Source organism: Vulpes lagopus, chromosome 1 (genome assembly GCF_018345385.1).
Source record: "Vulpes lagopus strain Blue_001 chromosome 1, ASM1834538v1, whole genome shotgun sequence".
Classification (NCBI taxonomy): Eukaryota; Metazoa; Chordata; class Mammalia; order Carnivora; family Canidae; genus Vulpes; species Vulpes lagopus.
In genome coordinates, this window is record NC_054824.1 from 138931727 (window position 1) to 138957170 (window position 25444).

The following is a 25444-nucleotide window of genomic DNA, read 5'->3' on the forward strand; positions in this document are numbered from 1 at the left end:
GTAAAAAAAATAGATTTTAGAATATCCATACAATACAATTTTTAAACTGACTGCAGAATTTCAAAAGAAGATATATTTACGTTATTTAATCATAAATACTAGAATGGTGTTAATTTCTTCCAAAACAGTTTGCAGAATTACTTAATTTTGATACAAAATTAAGGTCAGAATTTGAAATTTTGAATTACATGATATTCCAGTAATTACATTAACTGACAAGAGTATTAGATATTATTTTTGTTGACTTAAAAATATTCAAATTCTCTCATTACTAATTTAATTTTTGTTTTGATAATTTTAATTCTAATTTTTAATATTTAGTTAACATTTTATTCAAAATCACCTATTTCACCGAGAATTTAGAATTCTTTTAACATATAGTCATAAGATTATTTTTAAAATTCTCTTGCAATTTTAAAAATATATTTTTTTCTTGAATTATTTTATAGGTGTTAGTATACTTATTTTTTATGAGAACAGCTTTATTTTTTTATTTTTATTTTTTTATATTTTATTTATTTATTCATGAGAGAGAAGAGAGAGAGGCAGAGACGCAGGCAGAGGGAAAAGCAGGCTCTATGCAGTGAGCCTGACATGGGACTCGATCATGGGTCTCCAGGATCAGGCCCTTGGTTGAAGTCGTCGCTAAACCGCTGAGTCACCCGGGCTGCCCAGTATACATATTTTTAATGAACAAGCTATTGAATTTATAAATTTGATGTCTTTTAGTATTTATTATTTAGTTTTGCCTATCATCTTTTTTTAAAATGTTGTTTTTTAAGATTTATTTATTTATTTATTTATTTATTTATTTATTTATTATTTATGATACAGAGAGAGAGAGAGAGAGAGTTAGAGGCAGAGACACAGGAGGAGGGAGAAGCAGGCTCCATGCTGGGAACCCGACGTGGGACTTGATCCTGGGACTCCAGGATTGCGCCCTGGGCCAAAGGCAGGCGCCAAACCAACCGCTGAGCCACCCAGGGATCCCCTTGTCTATCATCTTTATTGTTTTTTTTCCCACAGTATATTTGTGGATGTTTGCATGCTTTTTCTAATTATTTGAATTTTAAGTTGAATATTTCTTCCCTTTTACATTTTATAAAAACAGTATATTATAAAGTGATTAATTTTCCTCTGGATGTTGCTTTACGAAAATCCCATGTATTTTTGATATGTGGAGCTTTTACTTTTATTGTGTTTAAAAACAGTTTATTACTCTTCTTTCTCACTTCCTTCACAGAATGTTTACTTTAGCAAATATTTTTAACATCAAAAGAAGTATAGTTCTATTATTGCTGTTTTTATTCAAATCTGTTACACTTTAAAAAAAATCTGTTATACTTCTGTAGTTGAGGTGCACTTTTATGTAATAATATGAGACCATGTACGTTTTGTTTTATATAAGATAGAGGCAGTGTTGGTTGTGTGTGGGAATGGTATAGGGGCATATGTGTGAGGGTGGGTCTGTATATGCAAATGTGCATGAGTGACAATTTGCAGGGGGAGGCACATATGTCTCTGTGTACGCATATCAGTGTGTGTGGTTGTGAGAGAGAGAGTGTCTGAGTATATGAGAGTAATTTTGAGAGGATGAATGTAGAGGATATGACTGAATTTCAGTGGCATATATTCACTGGCTGTTTGTTTCTGTTTGTGTTTGGGTGTGTATTTTATGTAGGATGAACATATATGTGTGTAGGCTTTCTTTGTGGTGTAGGTGTGTGTGTACACATGTATGTGGGGTGAGGGGTATGTATAAGTGTTCATGTGTAAGGCATGTCTGTTTCTGTATATGAGGAGGGGATTTGCACATGTAGGTAGCTATATGAGTGTGTTTGTTGGGGATAGGTTTGTGTGTGTGGTGTAGTGTTTGTGTGCAACTTGGAGGATTTGTATGCATGTATATGATGGGCATGGGTGGATGTTAGTGTGGGTATACAATGGCAGAGAGACTGGGTAGCACACAAGAGGACTTTAGGATAAGGGAGTGTAAGGTATACCAGGTACAAGTGCATCAAAGTGACTGAGCAGGATGTTCCAGTAGCTCTAAGTCAGCCCGAAAGATGGGCCCATGTGGGAAAGAAGACAGAGCTGATCAGGCAGAGAGGCAGGAATTTCACAATGAGGGGCTGGGCTCAGGATGTACTCCTGTACTGTGGGGAAAAGAGAAAGGGAAAAGATGGTCCCTCAATCTTATTTTTTCCCCTTTGTCAATTTGTATAACCATATGTCAGTTGAGAGAAGCTAAAAGAGCACATCTTCCCAGGCCAGAGGGAGAAATCAAGTTCTACAGAAAGAGATGTGACTGATGGGATCAAGGCCCCAGAGCTGATTTGAGAGTATGGTTTCAAGAGTGTAGGGAGACAGAGTGATGACTGGAAAAGTTCCAAAACCATACATATGTAGTTCAGAAACATTTGTTATATGAACACTATTTCCACAGTGATTTAAGGAAAAAGTCAAGTCTTGAAATATTAGACATGTTAACTAACTTGGTTGTTTAGAAAAATAGTAACATTTGTAAAGAACTGGTTTGGTCAATGGGACATTAAATAATTAGGGATGGACAAATCCTTAAAGTCTAAGGGAGACACTAAAAAAAACAAAAAACAAAAAAAAACCCTTAAGTTTTCTGTGTCTCATGCCTGATTCTGCTTCAGTAAGTCTTAGGTAGGTTTCTGGGATTGGCATTCCAGGTAGAGCATGAATGTACTTTCAGACAGTCTGCTCCCAATATTGAGTGACACTGAGAGATGATAGGAGCTTTCTAAATGTGGGGTGCTGAATAGTGTCCCCCAAGATGTGTCTATACTCTAAACCCTGGAAACACTGAATGTGACCTTCCAGGGTAAAAGGGACCAAGCAAGTGTGACTAAGGTAAGGATCTTGAAATCGGAGGATTATACTGGATTGTCTGGGTGAGTGCAGTAAAATCACAAGGATCCTTATAAGAGAGAGGCAGTTGGGTCAGAGTCAGCAGTAAGAAATGTGACCAGGAAGCAAGAGGATGGAGAGCTGCAAGGGAGGAGTCAAGAGTGCAAGACTTCAGGCAGCTTCTAGAAGCCAAAGAAGGCAAATGAATGGATTCTCCCCTTAAAACCTTCAGAATGAAGCAGCCCTGATGACCCTTCAACGTTAGCCCAGTGAGACTGATTTTAGACCTCTGGCATCTAGAACTATCAGATGATACATTTGTGTTTGAGTTTACAAACGAATGCACTGAACATACATTTTAGTGAAGTCAGTTATCAATGTAGTTAAATTTCCATACAAATAAATCAAATCAATTTAGGATAGATGAGAGATAAAGATGATGAAGATTAGGGCAAACTGGGTGGCTCAGCAGTTTAGCGCCGCCTTCGGCCCAGGGCAGGAGACCCTGGATCGAGTCCCATGTTGGGCTCTCTGCATGGAGCCTGCTTCTCCCTCTGCCTGTGTCTCTGCCTCTCTTTCTCTCTGTGTCTCATGAATGAATAAATAAAATTTTTAATTAAAAAAAAAGAAGATGAGGATTAGTCTGGCCTGAGTTGGGAGATGATAAAAATCAGATGCAGATGGAGATGTGTAGGGTGTGTGGGAGGGTGGACTTGGAGCAGGATTGGAAGGTAAGAAGAGAAGCTTTTGATGGGTTGGTGGTCTAGGACTTTTGATGACCAGGAGGTAAAATGTAGGTTCTGTGGGGCACCTGGGTGGCTTAGTCTATTAAGCATCAGACTCTTGGTTTCAGCTTAGGTCATGATTTCAGGGTCAGGAGATCTAGCCCCAAGTGGGGCATTGCACTGGGTATGAAGTCGGCTCAAGATTCTCTCTCTCCCTCTCCTTCTGCTCCTCCCCATCCCCGTTCTTGCACGCACCACCCTCCATCTCTTTCTCTTAAAAAAAAAAAAAGTTATAAAATGGAGGTTTTGTATATGAGGGTAGGCATAAAAAGAGGAAGTTTTAAGAGGGGAATGTGCAAAATCTGACATGACCAATTCCCTTTAAAAGCATTCCCCAATCACCACTACAGACCTAACTCGGTAATTGCTGAAATAGAAAGAAACAGAATTCATGAATGGTTTGCTAGCATCCACACCCGTTGTCCATTTAGACAAATTTAATGGGTTAGACACAGATTTAGAACTTAAACGATATGAATTACATATGGCTTCTGTAGCAGCAGACGGCAGATTTTATAGGATTGGATATTCTAGAGTTGTAAATTTTAACTGTAGGCAATTTTATTCTCAGGGGAAAAAAAGGACTTTAAATATGGGTCAAATAAGTCTTAGGAAGTCTAAAAAAGACATGCCAGATAAAGAACAATACAGATTTACAGAATGAGCTGGAAAAATCTTCATGTTTTATTTGATCTGGCTCCCTGATTTAACAATAGTAACAAAAAATAGGTCCAGATAAAGGAAAATATGTAGCACCTAATTCACTTAGCAAACATGTAACTGAAATAATAAAAGCAGACCCCCTTATCAAGAGGCCAATAACCTCTTTTTTTCCATACTGCAAACCAATTAGTGAAGCCCCCCTCACCTCCCCCCACCCCCGGAAAAAATCCCTGCCTTCTTGATTAATTAGAAAAGTGCTGAATGCCAATCCTACAAATTGATGTGAACAAAAACAATCCTCTGGTCCTAAATTTTACTCAAATAAGCAAAAATGAATTAAGTTACTTCCATGTGCCAATCACATTGTTGTCAATACAGAAATAAATAGGATACCCTGCTCTTCTTGAGAAGAAGACAGATACGGAAACATTACATACATGGACATTCCACCTTGATCCTAAGTTATGTCTCTCATTGGCACGTAGGCGTAGAAGTGAAAAAGGCCACAAGGAATTATCTGAGTAAATAAACAAGGAACAAGAATTTGTGTGAAAAGCTACACGATACCCTAAAGGAAGAGGGAGTTAGAGAAAACTTTGGCTCAAGAATAATGCAGTTCCCATTCATAGCATCATGTCCATCTTTTCACATGTATTTCTAGTGATTTCATATCATTGAGAATATAATGCCTAAGAAAAATTAATTGATAGGTTTCCAGATATTTTGTGTGACATTACTAGACAAGTCAAAAAGTGTGGTATCTATAACAAGAGAAGAAAACACCATCTTCTGTCTTCCCCACTCTTGGATAAATATAGTGTGTCTTTGGAACATTGAAGTTCTCCAGGGAGGGCCCAATGGCATTAGCACCTTCTGGCTGGGGTGATGAAGGGGTCTGTTGCTCAGCAGCAGTGCCTGGGACAGCTTGCTGAGTGAATTTAGGCAGTGGTGTGGAAAGAGATTGCAGTTTCTCAGGCAGAGATGTTCACCAAAAAGTTCCAGAACAGGAAAGAGAATCACAAAGCTGCACAGTGGCAAAAGCAGCCTTGGGAGATCCCCAAAATGCTTGGATGCATTTAAAAGAGAAGCTGCATGAATTATGGAATGCAATTCAAAGGATTGCTATTTATGGATGTTATGACTCTTACTTGTATTCCACAGCTAGTATGGTCGACGGAAGCACGGATTTTCATATATGTAGGTAGCTAAAGAGATATAAACAGATAAATAAGAGTATAATACACACCATAATAGGAAATTATGTAAGGTAGAGAGAGTTCATACACATACATATGCAGACAAGTGGCCAAGTATGGGTTGTGAAGACCTGAGCATTTTATGTTTTAAAAAAATTATTCTGGCATTTTCCAAAAATGCAGATTCCTCAAAGAGGACCCATCCTTTCTACTTGCAGAAAAAATAATAGAAAATTAAAATTTTATAAAAGCATGTGGCCTATGTCAAGTCATAATGACTTCACCTGTAATAAAGGGTCTATTAATATGGATGAGTTAAAAATGATCTAGTTAATCGGTTTGAAACATGATGAAAATCTATCAGAGCAGAAAAAGAACTAAAAATCTATGCTTTCAAAAGTCAAGAACAATTAAATACTCACAAGGAAAATGTCCAAGGGAATTTCACAATTGCAGGCAAGTGAAGAGGAGAAGACTTAAAGATATTGCTCACTTAACTCCCTGCCCTGGCAAGACCCCTTCTTGTGAAGGCGCTGATACTGCAAGTATGCCTTCTTTCCCAGTATTCTTCTTACTAAAGGGACAAAGACCTTTTGTTTCTATAATCCAAATGGTTCTCAGGGGTATAGACAAGTACTGTTAACAAAAGGGCAACTGTTTTGCTGAGAGCCTTAAGGAATTTGTGTACAAAAGCTAGAGTATTATTTTTAAATCTGCTTGTTATGACTAATTAGTGGATTCTGAAATCAATTTGGAGTTTCCATTTGTATATGAGGAAGCAGACTAGACTCGAATAGGTGATATAAAGCATCTCTCACCTAAGAAAGGAGTGAGTGTCACCTTTTTGTTTCCTTTCCATGCATGCATGCAATTTGGACTGAAACACAAAAATGTGTTTCTTATAGTATATCATGTTGGAAAAAGTTTGAATGCACAGAATGGAATGCTGAGGCTCACATTCTCACTTTTCTCCAGGACAAGAGTCTATGGGTTCACTATACTAGAGAAAGGTTGTTAATGTGGAAGTAATTTTATAACCTACTTCTCCACAAAGTGCTAGCACTTTTGTCAATTTTCAATGTTCTGCAGATACCTTCACAAAAGACCTAACAGGATGGTGCCTCATTTCAAATATTCTTATCTGAACAAAGAGTGCCTCTAGACTAGCTTCAGTTTTTAATACATCTCTGTTTCAAGACAGAAACTCTGGTTTGTATTTCATCTCACTTTTCTTAAACTGTTTTTCTATATCTATTCTTCATGTTTTGGTATCTTCAACCAGTCATCTTTATACTCATGACATAAGAATATAGTTTGTTTTATACCAATAAGGTTTAAAAGCATTACACATTCAATCAATTCAAGCATAGTATTCTAGTGCTGAAATGTGTGTTATAGGATATAATAAATACTCGATGTTTCACTGTCAGTAAACATATAACCTATAAGAAGCAAAACATGTAAGATCCTTGGGGAATACAATACATTATGTGATTAAGGACTAAATTGTAAGAATGGTACAGATAAGTATTATAGCACTACAGGGGCAAAATTGAGCCACCAAAACTAGAGTCATCCAAAGAACGTTTTAGGGAGGGTATAAAACTAGAGTCTACCAGGAATGCCCCAAGGTAAGTGAGTTGATGGTTTTCTTCTCCTCTAAGAAGCCTGGAGAAAACAGAACAAAGTGAGTTTTGATGACATGAACATGAGAAGGATGGGGTACTTTAGGAAGGCAGGGCTGCCTGAGATTTAGCCTGGCAAAGCTCTGGGGTTCTGGGGAATACCTGGGGGGACTCAGAAAGGTGGAGGGTGATGGGACACAGAGGTAAGAACATATTAAAGATAATTCAATGAACTTAATGTTTTTTGTTTGTTTTGTTTTGTTTTGTTTTGCAAACCAGCACATGGTAATTGATGCTAAAGCAAAAAGTGGAAGAAGGTCATAAATTAAAAAGAAGTGGAGAAAATAGTTTAGTCTCCAAAAAGAGAGCAGCTATACAGTATTTCAGAAGACTGATGTTATGTCCCAGAGACATCTCTCTTTTTAGCTAAAAGCCACATATATGTATTTGGAAAGACTATTCTCCTTTATCAGAAACTGTTTAGTCAAAGGGTGAAAACTGACACACACACACATACAGATAAAAAACTTCCTTCCTTCTCCTTTTTAATTGGCTTTTCACCTGTGGACGAGAGAGCTCTAATAATTCAAAACAATTCAGTTTAGTCACCTATTAATTATTACCATCTATGAGGAAAACTGATTTCAATAATTAAGAGACTAGATATACCAGTAAGTTAAAAATTGAAGTCTAGAAGAAGGCAGAACAGGGAGATATATCAGCTTCATGTTGCCAGAGATGGTATGGGTTTTGTTTACATTTTTTTTCTCTACCATCTCTAACATGTGGCTTTATTGCCATGGTCAAATATCACTGCTGGAGCTCCCACCATTACATCAGCATTCTAGGTAGGAAAGTGGAAAACAAGAAGAGCAAAAAGGGAAAAGGCAAATACCAACTGTCTGGAATGGGTAATTTATAAATTTCCTTCCAACTCTATGACATAAAGGCATAATAGTGCTGAGGCCACAGAAAGAGGGTCTAGTATTAACACAGAGCAATTAAAACATACTTCTGTACTCTTAGAACTATTATAATTAATATTATTATTATAATTAACATTTAAAAAGTTATTTTGTCTGACACAAAACACTTTAAGCTAGTTGTCTTTTTATAGATAGCAATTATTTGGGGTATGAGAAAAACGTTGTTATTACATCTTAGTATGGATGGCAAAATGGAGATTTAAACAACATGCCCATTATCATACAGCTAGTAAATAAAGAAGACCAGAATTTGAATGAATTTGCTAACTACAAATGCACTTAATTCAACATACAATAAAAATAGAACATGCTAAAATAAAAAATTTAAGTGCTTCCTTGCAACTTCCATAATTGGGGATGAGGGTGCCAGGGAAGAAAGCCTACAGTTAGAATCTCCATGTGTATCCATCAGAAATAGGGATCCTTTCTCATCTTCAGGAGATTGAGTGAGACACTAGAATATGGCTGCCAATTACCAACACAATTTAACAAAGAACAAGATATTCACTTTAACAAATCCTATAGCCACCAAATTGGAACTCCAGAAATTCCCTTTAACCAATAACCTTCCCCTTCTTTCCAGAATGCCAAAAAGACTCTCTAAAATATCTCTATTAAGAGAAGTCAGGAGGCTCTATAATGATTGAGTCTTGAGCTTAACCAAATAAAAGAAAACAGGGCTATCTAGTTAATGAGAACTGTTTAAAACACTGAAAGTGAAAAATGAACATAAGCTTAAAGCATGAAAAGAGAAGTTCATTTGTCTTACTAATATAAACTATGATATCTTATTTTTCCATACAATCTTACATGAGGATTAAACTATTCTATTAGTGAATGAGATTAGTGCTTTTATCTTAACCCACAGACATTGTTTCCATTAAATTTCATAATTATAGAGCCACATCATTTTTCCATTGTATCGTCTCAAATATTTTCCTCTTCAATCAGATATTAGTGAATAAAAGGCAGATCTGAGTAAACAGAAAGCGATCCAGGTAATAGTCATCAACAGATATGTGGAGAGTAACCAAGACATTTCAGTGGAAAAGGAGGCTAAATTGGAAAACAAAAGAAAACAAACAAAAACAAAGCAGAAAAGAAAGAAGGATACAAATGAAAGAGGAGAGCGAGGATGAGGGGGTGGTTGGAGAGAGGATGAAAAGAAAAAAGAGCAGAAGAGATGGAGATAAACAAAGTAGGGAAGGAGAGAGGAAAGGAGTGGGAGACTTGGTGATTTTATTTATTTATTTATTCATGAGAGACACAGAGACATAGGTAGAGAGAGAAGCAGGCTCCATGCAGGGGGCCCAATGTGGGACTCCATCCCGGGATCACGCCCTGGGCCAAAGGCAGGCGGTAAACCGCTGAGCCACCCAGGGATCCCAGGCTTGGTGATTTTAAATCAGTCTTAAATACAAAACTTAAAGTTGACTCCATGAAAGAGTTAGAAGGCCTCACAGACTATCCAGTAACTTCCTCCTCTCTCGTGTTCCTTCCTGAGCCACCCACATAAATCACAGATTAGAGAGAAAACGAAACAAAACAATGTCTGACTATATGATAAGGTTTTATGACTCCGAAATAATCACTTGAGGTCATCATATCAGGAACCTGATCTCTGAGGGCCTTACCTTTATGGGCCTTTGTTTCAGGTGTGTTAAATGAGAACAATAGGATGAATAAATGTAAAGACTCTAAGATTTTAAGTTATTTTTAAGGTCTCTCTCTCTCTAAGGTAATCCCCCAAGAGAAACCGACTATCCTGGGAGATACAGTCTGCAGGTGCCTAGGACATCCTGCATTAGTTACTGATTTAGTCCCCTCTTTCTACATGTTTGATTCAGAGACTCTGGCAGAGCCTTTTGTATGATGATTATGCAGGCCAGTCAGCCTGCAGCACCTCTTCATTCCCCTCTGCTGCTCACAAATTCTGCATCCTTCCTCCTTCTCCAGGGAGCCCCTTGCTGCTGCAGGTGTGGAACTTCTTATCCCTGACAGCCCCTTTCCTCAGCCTTACCTTCTCAGGCCCCTGTACTCTCAGATGATTCTGCTATCCACCAGCTGATGGATGATAACACAAAATCCAGTAATTGCATCACTGTGCATGCTTCAGTAAGCTTGTAAATTAGCCCATTCCTAATTATAACTAACATGAATATAAATGGACCCAGACTTGTAACCCTTCTTTGGATACTCTGGGATTGTTTGGTACCAAAGAGTCAGAGCACACATTTGAAAATGAAGGTGAAATTTTCTCAAATAATCTGTTACACAACTGCCAGTCCTTTGGGGAAAAATTTAACATTGGACCAGAAAGTAAGTATGTTGGAAGGTGGGACTGAAGAAAAATATTCTTTTTTTCAAACCAAAGTTTGATTGAATCAGGTGTTGAAATTTTAGGATTATGGTGGAAAGTGTTTAAAAAAAAAAAAAAACACTTTAAAAAACTTATGTTAAGGTATAAAGACCCAGGAGAGGAGTACTGAATGAATTCGCAACTAACATGAAGAATTTCTAGAAAGCCTAGTCCTACCCTTTATTTGAAATTATCTTCCAAGTTAGCCACACATATAGTCTAATATGTCTATTATAGCAAATTAAGATCATATTTGCCTTGAGTGTTCTTTAAAATTCTTGGTCAAATTCACTTTGAACCAGAAAAGCAAAAGGGAGACTTCCAAACCCAGATTACTAGGACAACAAACTGTTCTATTAAACATGTTTTTTTATATACCTAAATTATTTTTAATTTAGATTTACATAGCATTTGATGCAATCCATGCCTAATTATTTTCTTGACTTATGTGAAGTCAGCACACTTTTTGACATTATTCCTCAGTCATTATGTATTACCTATAGTTGGACTATAATGTTTTCAGGAGCCTCTGAAATATATAGGTTATATCTCCCTGAGGGAAATAAGCTATATACAGATTTTTAAAATCCCTTCGGATTGTCTATTTAACATCCTGCCTCCCTTCTTATTATCAGTTATGATTTTGTTTTACTCTATGTTCTTTCTTTTTATAGCCTATTTTGAATCTTCCAATTTGCTGCATCTTACCTATTAAAGACTTGCAAATTTAGTGGCAAGTAGCAATAATTTTGTTCAAATGGTATCACGAATAAATTTTGAACCACTGAATGAGGGACATGCTGGTTGACACATGCTTTGGGATTTCTATTTTTTGTTTACTCATAAATATTTCAGATTTTACTTATTTCCCAGGCTTGTTTGTATCCTGTGTATTCAAAATTGCTAGATAATTGAATTCTGTTTTTTTAAGAAGTCTAGTATTCAAAGTTGGAAGCTTGCTGTTAGATCATGAGTTCATGACAGATTAGATGGATTTTGTCATTATTGCTAATAAAGCAAACTTTCACTTTCCTGTCACTCTCTGTTTGACAAATTGGTCAGTGCTTCTTTTGCTATATTCTTCACTATCTACTGCCTCTTTCTTTCATAGAAATGTTTAACAGCTTTTTACTCCAGCCAACACTTGACTAAAAGCCATTGAGATATATATTCAATGAACAACATAGCCTGTGTTTAATTAACTTTAAAAAAGAAAAAAAACATCTATTTTTAAACTTACATAGGACAAACTATTGTGTCAGTATAAGAAGAGAATGTGTGTGTACCTGGCAACAGATGGTCTTGGGAGCATAACTTAATTTTGACTTTAACGATAAGTTTTGATTAATTATTTTTGTTTGTATAATAAATTATTCATCTTAAATTGCAGGTTAAGGTTTTAGTTTGAAACAGCTTGCTGATCATTTGTCTTTTCAAAGTAGAGAGTCGTTAAGATCCAAATTAACTACCATATGCTGGATTTCTTTGTTTCAAAACTGTTAAAAACATATTTCAGAAGATGAATGGCCTGGTCAAAGACTCTAGGGGAAGTTAGTCAATGTTATTTGAAGATGCTCATGCTCCGTCATCTATCTCAGAAAGAAGAATGATCCTGTTACAATAAGGTGACAACCAGGGACATACCAATAAAGAAAGTAGTGTAAGTTTATAAGGAATCTTTTCTCTGGTTATCTGTAGTGTGAGCGATGCTCACTAGAACAATGGTAAATCAAGCACCAAGTTCTTGATAGGGTGGTAAATGATCAATTCCATTTGCTTCTTAGGATGAGCTGGGTTACCACTGCCACAATTTAGCATCATTTTCTGCTATACATCTTCACACCTGGATCGGATCGTTTGCCATTTCAACTAATGGCTTGACACCACTGAAGCAACAGGGGGATATTTGCTGCAAATACAGAGAATGGCAAAGGATTAGGAGTTAGTACATTCTCCAAAGTAAGTCTGTATAGATAGCCTTGCCATGCCTAGCGAATGAAGAAATAAAAATGACAGTGTGGTAAAGAGAATTCAAGCTGACATACATAAAACACATTTCAAGACTGGTGACACAGAACAAAGAGCCTCAAATAACACTAAAGGCCTTTGTTGGGCTGTCAAAGGAAACAGAAGGGCAAGAAAGGTGTCGGTTTAAAGTATTATGCTTCTACAGTCATTTTTTCCAGCCATTTTAGCCCATAGCACATTTTCACATTGTATTTGTATAAAAGATCATTTATGATCCTCATGACCACTTTCCTGATCTTGTTTTGACCACAATTGAAGTGTCCCCAATATAGCCTGTTTCTTCACAAAGTTTTCAAAAATGCTAATTTTCTTCTATGGTCAGATCTTCCAAGTGCTAATAGACCACCAAGGAAATCCAAACTTCTCTATCCTGGATGTCTATTGCTGAGGCCCCGAAGACTGAAAGCAGGATTTCTGGGGCCAACAACTTGGCCCATGCGGGAATGAAGTAATTGTTAGTGTCTTCTCAGTGCGCACTCTTCTTGGAATACTATTCAAAGCACTTTTTCTGTATTAATGGTCAATCCCCACAAAAACTTTCAAGGTTATGCATTATCATTACCTAATAATACAGATAAGTAAGCTAATACATAGGCTAAGCATTTTTATTAGACAGTTTTGGATAAATATAAGATACAGAGATATGGCAGAGTGGTACAGAAGAGAGAGGCATATTTACAGTAAAGTGATGGATAGCTTTATATAAATACCTAATTATAATAAATAATAAAACCAGTAATAATCCCCTATTCCCATTGTCCCAGCTCTTTCCATCTTCCTTTCTTTTCATAGTGCAGAGTTCTTGAGAGGTATCAGGGGGCTTGCTGAACAGTGGTAACAGTGAAGAGAGGAGAAGTTCTGAGGCACAATGACAGTTCGTCTGTCAGTGCCCAAGAGTGTAGGGTGTAGGGTGCCGGGTAGAGTAAGAGATGCCATACAAAAGTGTTTCAACTGTGCAGTCCCTCACACCTGAAGACACAACACTCTAGGGCAGGGAGCTACATGAAACAAGTCAGTAGCCTAAGCTATCAGCTAGCATCCTGAAGAGGATGAGTACAGATGTGGCAAATGGGAGAGATGAAGGAAATGAATGGCATAGTTGTGAGACCAGTTATATTCAGCAAATAAATAAGCACATTGAAGATAACAACAGCAGGATTCCTCACTGAAAAAAGTGAGGAACCCAAATATTCGAAGAGTAGAGGGCAGAATGACCTTTGATATTAGAATCCATTATATATAAATGAGTATTCACCCATATAAATATATTACATAGCTCTGCCTTCTAAAAGACCAAAAAGTAATGACACCCCACTAGAAATGAACACATGTAGTACCCAGATCTTGGTTTCTAGAACCATCAGTGCTCTTTTGAAAAATATTAGAAAAAATATGAAATTTTAGGAGCATGAGAAGTAAAGGACAAAAATCCTAGATTATCTTGTTGTGGTAGATGCTCAAAGAATGTTGTAAACGTGTCAAGAAGTCATAAGAGCTGGCTCCTTGCTGGTCAAATATGGAACAATTAAAGTATCAAAATAAATAATAATGAATTCAAACACATTGGATAAAAATTCATGAATTCATACTGATATAAATAAATTTATGAATAAATTTATAAGTAGGGCCAGGATGAAAAGTTTTTCCTTACAGTAGAATGCCCAGAATAACATTAGAAAAAAAAAAAGATGAAAATTGAAATTTGTAGTTTGGTGATCATCATTGCGCTAGTTGATTCAGGTAGGAGTTGAGAGTGGAGCTGAAGCTGATGAGTAGAGGTGCTGGTGTTTTAATGAAAAACAGGACACTGGTATAGTCTTGGAAAATACTCATTGATTACACAGGGGAATATTGTGAATTTACAGTGGGAAAGACATAACAGACAGGCATTAGTGGTTAATCATTAATGATGGGATGGATGGATATTCTATGAAGAGAAGTAAGAAGTAAGAAGACTAAGAAGAGTACAGAATTCTTTTTTTTTTCTTGCTAAGAAAGCATAATATGCATCTGATCATGAGGTAATACTGGACGATCCAGTTAAGGGTCATCTATGAAGATTCTAATATTTTAAATCTAAGACATTAAAGACAAAGAAAAGATGAAGAGCTTTTGCAGTCTGAAGAAAATTGTATTAATATAAAGCAATTAAATTAATGAGTGTTCTGGGATGAGAACCTGGATAAGAATAAAAATCAAAAAGACAGTTGGACAGCAATATCGTATCCTTGTTGATTTTCTGATTTTGAAGGCTGTATGGTATTTAGATAGGATAGCATTTCCTTAAGTTGGATCAACTGAACTAGAATATTTAAAGGCACCTGAAAAACTCTCTCTGCAGCTTGCTCTCAAATAGTTCAAGAAGGACTGATGATCATATGTATATGTGTGTGTGTGCATGTGCATGCTTATGGAGAGAGAGAGGTTATGGAGCAAATGCAATAGAATGAGATTTTAACAGTTGGAGAGTCTGGGTGGATATGGGAGGTTTTTCTGTACTCGATTTTTAAAATTGTTATTGAAGTATACTTGCTACATAATGTTATGTTGATATCAGGTGTACAACATAGTGATTCAGCGTTTCTATGTATTATGCTATGGTCACCATGGTAAGTGCAGTTACCATGTGTCACCAGCAGTAAAGAGTGGAATGAAATTCAGCTCATTATGTAAATCATTCATTTTTCATTTCATGTTTACTTGTCCAATGCTAGTTTGTTAGCAAGTCAATAGCCAGATCTCCTGAACCCTCTGTCGAAATTTATTAAATGTTGGGCTTCCAACGTGTCTTACTCCCTCCTTTCATATGGCCAAGGCTCTGGTTAATATTTCAGCTTAAAGACTCAAGAGCTAAAATCCTGGTACTCTTTTATTGACTATCATTTGATGTTCAGTATTAAATGTTCATGGATATTGATACAGTTTACAATCATGAAAATAGCATGTTTCCCTGACCATAATTTTTCTGTTTTAATTGCTTTTATTCACATTATCTCCTTAAATTTTTAAGAAGTCTCTATGATGAAGGTAAAGACATTTATTCAAAAATTTTGTTTGTTATAAAATGCAAAGATGGTACCCATGATCACAAACATTTTACCAAAGATTCAGGATTAAAACCAATGTCTCTCTGAATTCCTACCTTGTTGCATTTATAATACAGATACAACACAATGCTATAATTAAGCCCTCGTTCACATATTAATGTGATCTAAAAAGTCAACTAATTGTCATCTGCTAGTTTGTAACAGGTCCTGGTTATAAAATGATTCTGTTGAGGAGAGACCAATAAATGCACAGCATGACAAAGGACCGCATTTGAGGAAATATGCAGAATGTTGTGACGAAGTGTGTGTGTGTCTGACAAAGACTCAGGGAAGATCATCCAAGATAAAGTAATTGTTCTGGAATTCCAAAAAAATCTAGTTAAGTCAGAGAAAAGACATGATTGATATGAGAATCCCAGGAAGTCCTGTCAGCTTATCAATGAGGCAGGGGAAGCACAGGCTCAGAGCTCCAGAAAAGCAGAACTCCAAAAAAATTAGATACAAGTATTAAGAATTTGGTATTTGAAATATTTTCTATCACAGAAAAAATATTTTTTCTGTGATATCAAAAGAAAGATATCAAAAATATTTTTTTCTGTGACAGAAAATATTTCATTGTATTTCTTTATACTTAATGGTTTTAACATTATGTTTATTTTGAATTTCATAAAATTCAGAGAACACGGTATTTTCCCAGCAGTTAGGATTTCTGAAATTCTCAATCCCACCTGGTCTAGAGGAAGGAGAAAACAGGGTATTGGGGGAATCAGAAGATTTAGTCTGGTCTAAATACACTCATGGAATCCGAGTGATGACGAGAAGCAAGCAGTGTCATTCAGCATTGTCTATATTCAACAACCTTGTTGGGGTAGGTGGAGTTTAGACCTTGCCATAAGAACCCCAGTGAGCTGTGGAGGTGGCTTAGTGCATTAAGAGCCTAGATTCTGGAGTTTGAATCTTACCTCTGATGCTTCCTAGCTAGGACTCTGGACAAGTTTCTTCACCTATCAGTGCCAGTGTCTACATTATGAGGATTGAATGAGCTAATGAGTCTAAAGACTACACTTCATAAATGCTTAATGGGTTGTTGGTTAACATTATCAAAAGAGTTTAATCAGGTGAGTGGGATCATCAGATTTGCATCTCAGAATGTTTTCTAGGTTATGGTAGGCAGGATAGCAGATAAGACTCGAGTTAGAAGGATGAATTAGAGCACAGATCTAGCATGGCGATGGTATCCAGAATGATCTGAGTGAAAGAGAGTTATAAAGAAGGAAGTGGATTTCCATAATAGGCTTGATTGATTAATGAGGAAGGAGGGGAGAAAGATATCAATATTAACATGTAGATAGAGGAATGGCTTGAGAGCTATTACTCATGGGGAAGAGACAGTTTATGGGTTTAAACCTGCCTGGTTGAAGTGTGGGACCAGACCACAGGGTGGGGTCTGGGTCATATAACAGTCTTGGAATATGAATTAGGAAACCAAGACCCAATGTGAGATTTTGTAACATTTGTGGCCTGCAGAAAATCTGCTAATTTTATGGCTCTTAGACTGCTGTTCTCCTGATCTGAAAAATAGGGTCTGGTCTAAACTGTTTTTAAGGTTACTTTCAGCTTTTGTATTTGGTGGTTATGATTCTAAAATATGATAAATACCTACTAAGTGAAGAGCAATGAACAAGGGGTTTCACTGAATTGCTAAAGACCTAAAAAGAGAGTGTGAGTAGAGATTTAAACCCAGATGATCACCCAGTGTTTGTTTTTCCATTAGCCTGGCAGGTAGTTGATTTCATGGATTTTACTCAGTAAGAAGTGGAAGCTTCTAAGAAACTTTTAATATAATGACTCTTTGAGATCAAACTAGTTTTTTCCCTATACATTTACTATTTTGAGCCAGAGGAACATTAATTTTACTGATGACTTTCATACTTTGAATATTCATTGTAGAATAAAATTGTAAAAACTCAAAATTAATACTTATGATTACATTCATGAGAAGTTAAAAAAAAAAAAGGTCCACAAAATTTTGAGTTCTGAAAAAGCTTGCATATGTAACACTGAGAGATCTGAGTAGCTGGTATATCATTGAGGAATGTCAGTGCCAGTCTGCTTACCATAAAGAGTTATTGTGAGGATCAAACAAGCTAATGTAGTTGAAATAAAGCTGTTGACTTTTTAATTGGAAGAGCTTTAAGGTATCTGTGGAGGGATATCATCACTTCTCATGATAGAACAGATTTTTACTTGGAGCACTGAAGTCCTGGAAAACTCAGTATTAAATAGGCAGGAGCCTGGGACGCCTGGGTGGCTCAGTGGTTGAGCATCTGCCTTTGGTTCAGGCCATGATCTCGGGGTCCTGGGAGCAAGTCCTGCATCAGGCTCCCTGCAGGGAGCCTGCTTCTCCCTCTGCTTATGTCTCTGCTTCTCTCTCTCCATGTCTCTCATGAATAAATAAATAAAATCTTAAGTAAGTAAGTAAATAAATAAATAAATAAATAGTCAGGAGCCCAAGCTATTGTACTATTTTAAATGTACTTTCCTCATGCTTTCTAATAACTGGTATTTCCTTCATGTTAACAAAATGCAAATGTCCTGTGGGAAATTTATGTTCTCTTAAGCCTTAATCTGAATTACTTTAATTAGATAACCAACTCCATGAGGCAGATAATAGTAATGAAAGCAAGGGATTATCATTGAAACTGAGAAAAGGAAAATTTTAGAACAACTTCTGCTAAGAAGTGGGTAATTTAAGGAAAACTGATGTCTCGAACACCAGGGAAATGAGAGGCAGAGGATGATCTAAAGGAGTCTCAGAATAAGACTCAGGAGAAAAATGGAGACAAACGGTGTACACAAACGGCCTAGATGTGTGGTGGCTTCTGATAGGTATTATAACCTTTGAGTTTCTTAACTAAATTAAAGACTACTTTGAAAACCTGAGTCCCAGTTTTCCCAGTTCCACCCTATTTTCTTTTCCTTGTTATACAATAAAGAAAGCAGAACAGAGGAAGATGTAGAATTGTCTGGATTTGTCTAAATTCTTTAGTTTCCTTTTGAGTCTAAATAGACAGTAATGCTAACTCCCATTCACCAGTAGGTTGAGCTGAAATCTTCCAATAACTAGTAAATTTTCTAGACAAAAATAAAGACTATTATAGGGAATTACTATTTATCAGGCACAGGTCCAAAGTTTTTGCAAGTATTACATCAAAACACCAAATATCCTGATAAAAGAGCAGTGTTATTATGCCCATTTTATAGATGAGCAAACCAACATTCAGGGCGGCTGAGTAACTTCTGCAAGGTCACACAGCTTGTCACAGCTACGGGGAGGTGCTCAATTAGAACAGAGTTGGCCTCTTGAATCACACTCCTAATAACAGAATACAATGTTTCTTTGTATTTGTCTCTCTTTACTAAAGGAATTTTTCATTCCCTTCTCTTTACTCTATCTCACATTTTATATACAGTAAAAGAATCAAATGCAAATCTGTAAGTTCTTTGCCATGTGTTAACTTTCAGATAAAATAGAAATAATCATTGTTTTCTGCATCCCTTTGTTTGTATCTTGACTATTTTTTTTAGGATTTATTTATTTTGAGAACGGGGGTAGGGGGGAGGAAGGGAGGGAGAGAGAATTTTAATCAGACTTCCACACTGAGTGAAGAGCCTGATGTGGGTCTCCACCCCATGACCCTGAGATTATGACCTGAGCTGACACAAAGAGTTGGATGCGTAACCAACTATGCCACCCAGGCACCTCTCAGACAACTATTTTTTTAAATAAACAATGTCCTTTCATTCTTCTCTTTCTTCCAAGCAATTCCATCTATCCATAAGCCATGCATTACGGTCTCCTTTATTATTAAGGTGCTTGACCTTCAAGTTCATCTCCATATGTCCCACACTATATAAAGCCAATCTCTTCTTACTCCATTCTAGATGAGTATTCTCATATTAGTTTTCTTTTATTTCTGTTACATCAATTATCAGTTTCAACTTGTAATATATATAATTGTATGCCTGATCCCACACAAAGTGTATTTCTTGAGGTAAGTATATTGTGTGCCTTAATTTACATCCCACTACCTAACACTATCCTAACAAAGAACAGGTACTCCATGCAGGCTTGTTTTTGAAAGAATGTCTTGTTGTTACAAGGATCTGTAGAAAAGTTAAGAAAAAAGATCAGTGTTTCCTGCTGTTGAAATTGCTGAGCTTTGAAAGGGGCACATGCAGCACATGTTTTGAAATGTATACTTTTCCCTTTTCCCAAATAGAAGCAGCTGTCCCTTAAATTTAAGACAGAAACTTGGTGTAAAGAGCGACACTTGCTCTGTTCCTGCAGATGTCTCCAAGAACAGCTTATGTGGGTGCAGTTGCACCTGGCAGGGAATATTAAAGGTTTGGCTTGCTTCCTTTCTCACTTTCAAAAAGATTCATATTGAAGTAAGTCCCATTTCACCAAACAATGATCTCATCTCAACTTTGCTAAATATCACATTTTCTTTATAGACTACTTTCAGGGAATTATTGACTGAGAAAGTGGATTCGGATAAGGGTCACAGAGTCTTTCTTTCTCTCCCCAGACCACTAGCCCCCACCTACAACTTATCTCAAAAGGCAACATTACTAGGCAGCCCAAACCCAATTCTTCAGCTCCTATTTACCTTTGAAGGTGCCATGGAAACACATCTGGCAAAGTTTTCCTTTGAATCGGTGAACACAGACTAACTCCTTTTGTCCAAATGCTGAAGCTGACCTGCTTTATTTGGTAGTTCCAACTTTAGCTGCAAGGCCCCTCTATTTTTAGCTTCAAATGCTATGACCCTTTAATTAGAATAAAGTTTTTGCTAGGTGAATGTTAGAGGTGATGACAATATTATCAGGTTGCTGTCTGCATTTGGAATCAGCTTCTGTTCAGATCCTATTTCCAGACCACTATCACTTCAAAACAGAAAAACATTATTCACCTTTTAAATGTACCTCAAGGGATAGGTTTTATCAGGGCTTACAATGAATCATTTTGCATGTATTCATCCTTTGGTTAAAAAGAATGGGGTGCATTAATACTAAGATTCTGGGCATAATTTTTAAAGACTCCACTTTGATTTTGTGATATTCATTGGCACAGCTCTTATGGTAGTAAATAATGAGCCCCATTGAAATATTCTCTTTTCTTGCTCTCACATCCCAACTTCTTCCTATTCTTATGTGCAAAAATGGAGCTTCAAAGGGATTTCAACACTGAAAGGTCTGATAGCAGAGAATGAGACCACAGGGATTTCAGAAGGATCCTCTTCTCTTTCGAGGCTACTTCATCACGCCCATGGCTTGCTTCTTCAATTGCTCTTGATATGCCAACTAGTTTGAATATATATATATATATATATATATATATATATTTATATATATATATATATACACACACACATAACCCTATCAGTCCTCTGAGGTCTAGATATGGCCAACTCTACTTCCCCAATGCATTTCTCCAGATACCCTGGATTCTATCTGATAAAACAAAATCTTAAGTTTTCCAGTATCCCTCTCAAGTCTATTCTCTCATCCTGTGTGAGAATATTTATTTATTTATTTATTTATTTATTTATTTATTATTTTTAAAGTAGACTCTATGCCCAACATGGGGCTTGAACTCACAATTCTGAGATCAAAAGTCGCATGCTCTAAATACTGAGTCTGCCAGGCACCTCTCTAGTCTCCATGTCTTGAGAAACCAAACTGCTACTTCTGTACAAACCAGGAAGTTAAGGCCAGTTTAAGCATTCCCTCAGTTCTTATCTACCCATATCTAATCAATGACAAAATTCTAACATCTCAAAACACCCCTTGAATCTAAGTACTTTGCTTTATCTAGTTTTGCACCCCAATAAGCTCCAATCCTTTCCCATTTGAATTACCATGAGAGATTCCTAATGGAACTGCCAACATAACATACATCCTTCCATTAACCAATTTACATTAGATAATCAGAATATTTTAAAAATTACAGATCCAATCACATGGTACTTCTAATTAAATTCCTCAATGAATTCCTGTTGCTCTAAGAATAGGGATCTAAATCTTTAAAACATCCTGCCAGGCTGCCCTCAATCTGGCCTCTCCTGTCTCCCTCCTCACTTTGTGCTCCCTTTCTATGATGTCTCAGTGGTTAAGCCACATTGACCTTTCTTCAGATTCTCCGACATGCTTAGTTCCCTCCTGCTACAGGGTTACAATTGTGTTATTCCCTCTGGATGCAAAGTTTTTACCAACTCCTCTTTACCTAGTTCTCCTACAATGTGGTCAGTTCAAATGTCACTTCCTGAAGGATGTATTTTGCTGAACCTACATATAATGTCATGTCTGTAGTCATAATCTTCCATAGAATACTTCAAAGCATTTAAAAAATAATTCTGTTTAATTAACTGTGTTCTATTTCCACACTGTGGTAGAATGTAAGGTGTCTGAGGAAAGGGGCCACTTTTTGTGTGTTTATTATAGTATTACCCATAGCTAATGACAGTGACAAACAGAGCTGATGCTAGTTAAAGCTATAAAAGATTTTATTTAGTAACTACTGGCAGTAGGAGGAAGAGCTGGGCTCTGGTTCTGATTTGTGCAGAGGTGACTGGGCATTTTATTTTTATTTTATTTTTTTAAGATTTTATTTATTTATTCATGAGAGACAGAGAGAGAGAGAGGCAGAGACACAGGCAGAGGGAGAAGCAGGCTCCACGCAGGGAGCCCGATGTGGGACTCGATCCCGGGACTCCAGGATCATGCCATGACTGGGCATTTTAAAGAGAATGAGGGAGCAGACAGGTGACAGGGGGACTCAGCTGAGTCAGAGAACTTCAAACTACAAAGGGGTCATTCTAATTGTGCTTAAGCCAGCTATGTCTGATAGCTGGCAGTTCCTGAAGTTAGGATTCTAACTGCCCACATTGACTGGGAGACTGAGGCCCCATCTTTGCTGATGATTACATTTCAAAGGAATGGCTCTTAGGTACGAGAGAGAAAGAGAGAGAGAGAGAGAGAGAGAGAGAGATTGAGTTGTAAGAGATACATATTTGCAGCTGTAAGAACTTTTTTGGTTTATCTTTAAGAGAGGTCAGGGGCTTATGGTGAGGTATAGGCTAGAAAAAACAAAATTTTCCTGGTAGTGATGAGCTTTCTCAGGCAGGCATTTTAAAGAGGGGGGCGGGGGGTGGGGCAGGTAGATAGGGTCATTCTGGGGAATATGGCCTTAAGTTGCTAGAAACCATGCCGCACTTTGGTCAAGTCTCTTAGTGCACGGATTTGGAAGGAGTTTTTAAACACTGGGAGTTCTGCATTTCTCACCAACACAGTGCCTGCCAAGAGTAGGCACTCAGTAAACACTTGCCGAATGACACCATGAATTGCAGTTCCCTCAGCAAGCTTGCTTAGGGTGTTTACTATTAAGGAAAGGAAATGTGGTGTGACATAGTACACCCAATTTTTCTCAAACACCTTACTCTTATTACCATCAGCATTTCTAGCTCATTCAATTATTACACTTATTACGGAAGAATAGTGACATATTTAACTTGATATGTTAAAGTGAGTTTCAAGTTCACTTCCAATTACTTTGTCATTCCAGTATACTCTACCTCTCCACATCCATATCCCACTGTTGGGTAATCTGAAAGTCAGGACATGTCTGGCTGCCGGTACAAAAATCTGATTCAAATCCGACACAATCTGACTTAATCTGATCTCTCTAAATAAAAAGAGAATTTATTGGCTTAGATAACTGAAACATTGAGGAAGAGAACTGGCTCCAATATTGCCATACTGGGTAATTAGATGATGTTTTCAAGGCTCAATTTATGCTCTATCCCTAGCTCTGCCTTCTGCTGTGTTGGCTTCAGTCTCAGGTCCCACCTGGTAGCAAGCTAATGGGAACTAGTCCATACAAGTTCATATTCAGCAGGAGAGAGTAAATGCACTACTCTGAAGGCTCAAATAAAAGTACTTGCATTGCGGCTGTGGAGTTCTGATTCATCTGGTAGAAGTATGTGTCTATCACTAAACCATCCAGTGTTGGGGGGCAGAATGAGCTAATGGGTTCATAAGCATTGCTCACATATTCCACTAATAAGTTTCGGTTAGAGCCAGCTTTCTAGAAACTACACATCCTGAGAGTAAGGAAAAGGGTGGGAACCCTAAACAGATATGAGAACTCTTTCTCAAAGTATGTAATGGGATGTCTCGTAGCTCAAAATACAACGAATACCATATTGACGTCTTACTGCATTCATCAGATACAGAGAAAAGAAACGGAATAAACTCACAAATCAACAAAAGCTTATTGTTTCTAAAATTGTAAATGTATACATAAATCTGTATAGCCATTTTTTTTTTTTTGTATAGCCATTTTTTAGAGGGGAATTCAATCTTTGTAGATGACCCTAAATAAAACAAATTATTATTTTAAGGATGTGAATAAAAGATTCAGAACTCTAAAGATGAATATTTATTACCAAAAAAAATGGTATTTTAATAAAGTAATTTTTATTGACTACTAATGCATTCATAAACATTAGATATAAAGGTTTCTTAGCATCCCGTTATAGATATTTTTTATACTAATACATTCATAAACATTAGATATAAAGGTTTCCTAGCATCCCGCTGTAGATATTTTTTAACTGTTTAAAAAACAAAAATAGTCATGAGCTCCCACCCATTGCCTCCATCTTAGAAAGAGTGAAAAAAAAAGAGGTTGTTGTTGATTAAGCTTATTGAGAATGACATGGGCATTGTGCAGCTTCTCGGGTAATGAATGACCTTTCTTCCCCTGGTATCACCCATATTTCTCGCTGTGAAAGAAATTGAGAAAAAGAGATACATGAGTCTACCTGTTGAGATTTCTAACTATAGTGAATGTGAATGTTCAGAGTGAATTCAGACTTCAGTGGAGGGAGAGAATAGGCATTCGTTCTTCTATGCCAGGATATAGAGAGCCATTTTGTGCAATAAATGGTATTTCTGAGCCTAACCACACCTGCTAAAATAGTACATTTATAATCAGGCAGTAGTTCACTCATCTACCAGAGCCGCTTTCAATATATAATTAGAATTCTGCTGCCTCAACTCTGTTCTCCAATGTCAGAATTATTTCTGGCCTCATACTGCAAACAGTATTCTATTTAGGATACACGGCTTTCTTGAATGCTTTGTTCTAGGAACTATTTACCATTAATTTGTGTTCAGGTGCATTTATTATGTTAGCCCAGCACAGTAATTAAATGGCTGAAGTCATTCTGTATGTGAATACACTATGCTCATTATTACCATTTCACTTAATTCAGCATCATCTGTAGACTTCTAAATATTGCTTCTGCATCATCATCAGCTACATGCTAAGTAAGATTCTTGCAATTTAAATGTCTTTCATTTCCCGCTGTGATTTTTGCTCCTAAAGTTTCATCAACTGTAGACCACAATATAGATTTGTATAGTAATGAAATTGCAGCTCTGAGAAGGACTTGCATAGTTCATATGGTTTGTCTCCTGCATTTAGACTGAATCACATTCTAAAAGATTGGATTGCATTTTCTTTTCACATACTACTGAGACAAATCCTCAGTGTTCCCCCAGTGCTTGTTGGGCCTTATACTGCAGATATGATAATGCTCAGCTCAGTTCTTATGTTTCGGGGAGTATAACTGCCATCCTTCTGGATCCACTACTTTCGCCAAGGTCATACTTCCTGTGACTGCCCGCAGGAAATGACTGAGCATTGCAGGAGCTAAAAGCAAGCTTAGTCCAGTAAGACCTACTCCTCCTCTGACAGATGACTTGGGTTTGAGGCTTTCCGTGGGCCTTGCCAAACCTTTGTTGGAACC

The 25444-nt window shown here is 37.0% G+C and overlaps 1 protein-coding gene across 1 annotated transcript in view; it reads right to left on the bottom strand.

Moving 5' to 3' along the window:
* Positions 1 to 20277, bottom strand: part of SYT4 (synaptotagmin 4) — a 247903-nt gene extending 227626 nt beyond the window's left edge. Inside the window, exon 1 of the mRNA XM_041725867.1 lies at positions 20240 to 20277. The gene's annotated coding sequence lies outside the window, so the exon portion shown is untranslated. The remainder of the gene's footprint in view (positions 1 to 20239) is intronic.
* Positions 20278 to 25444: the final 5167 nt, after the last annotated feature.